This window comes from Eurypyga helias, unplaced genomic scaffold, assembly GCF_000690775.1.
Source record: "Eurypyga helias isolate BGI_N326 unplaced genomic scaffold, ASM69077v1 scaffold5299, whole genome shotgun sequence".
NCBI lineage: Eukaryota > Metazoa > Chordata > Aves > Eurypygiformes > Eurypygidae > Eurypyga > Eurypyga helias.
Window position 1 is genome coordinate 405 of NW_010270037.1, and position 1,588 is coordinate 1,992.

Here is a 1,588-nt window from a genome sequence, read left to right on the forward strand (position 1 = left end):
TGTAGGTCAGGCCAGAGAAGCTGACACACTGAAGCGAGACATTTCTATTGCACTGAAATAAAAAGGACCGTAAACACAAATCCATTTCCTTAACATTAAAATTGTTGCCTGTAACTTAAGGCAAACCAGAGTAACTTTATAGAGGTTTACCATATTGTTCATACTGGAGAGGTTTGGGAAAGTTTCATCAGAGACCCAAGCACCACTGGACTTGGCTCTGGACAACATATGTTACTTAATTTTGTTTATCTTCTGCCTTGTCATGACTTTCCATAATTGTACAATTTAAAACCATCAAGTTGAATGTTTTAAGTATCTGGCAGAGGGAATGAAGACTAGGGGGAGAAAAATCTGGGATGGAAGCACTGAAGCAAGTAAAAAAAAAAAAAAGCAATGTCTTGAAGGCACTCAAAAAATTAGAAGCTGTATTTGTATATGCCTTCAGTTATCTCTGAAATGACTTGGACACAGAACAACTCTGGTATACTGTAGAACAGCGTTCAGTAAAATGTTAGCATCCTGACTTCTGGAAGGTTGCTACTCACAAGAAGGCTATAGCCTATTCTTTTAGCCAATTTTCTAAGACTGTTGGCTTCAGCCTTAAAGTCAACTCAGATGCTCCAAGCCAGCAAAGTCCTTAATAAAAGCATTTTTAGTGCCAGACAAGCCAATGATTTATGTTACTTTATACACCTATGTGCATGTTATTGACAACTTCATACCTTATGAAAACTCTGAAAGCCAATCTTCTTGTCACTATGTACGTCACATGCTTACAATACTTCTCTCAACTTGCAAATTGTGGGTTTACTGTTGAAAGCTCTTTAATGAAAGTCAGAAAAGCCCAGTATAAAACCCAAACTACCTCTACATTCACAACAGTCACTGAAAACAGTGCCCACATTTAAGGAATGTTTTGCTAGAAACCGGATTGCTGATTCAAGAATAATTTTTAAAAATCCACAAAAAAAACCCCAACACCAATACCAACCCAGGAACAAAAACTCAGTTTTATTTAACTGATCTTGACATCAATGATTTTAAGGAATGGTAAACACAAAACAAAACAAATAAAAAAAAAAAAACCCCAACCCTACCACCAAAAAAACCCCCACACCCAAAAGAAAAAAAAAAAACCCAAAGGAAAAAAAACACCAAACACAAACCACCAAAAAGAAACCAAAGGCCTAAATGTGTTCATGTGAACCCCGGAACAGTTGAGGAGGACATCGAGATCAAAGACACGGTTGGGAGTAAAGCAAATGTGCGTGTATCACCTTATAAAAGACTGGTTTAAGGCTTCTAAAGGTTGCTGAAGAAGTAACGCCAGTGGGACAAGGATAGGGGCTGTGCACGCCTGACACCATCTTTCAGTTTTATTCCATTGCTGTAGCTACTGCAGACAAGGAGGTGCCGTTCCTGATGGGCACTGATAGGCAGACCTCAAGACTAAAAAAACTGAGATATTATGTGCTTTTTAGGAGTCCAGTTTGTGGTATGACTGTTATCGCATGAAGTCACCTGGAAACTGGCTTACATTTTCCTGTGTGTGTTTTTTTCAAGTTTTGGAGGGGTGTATGGTTTGTTT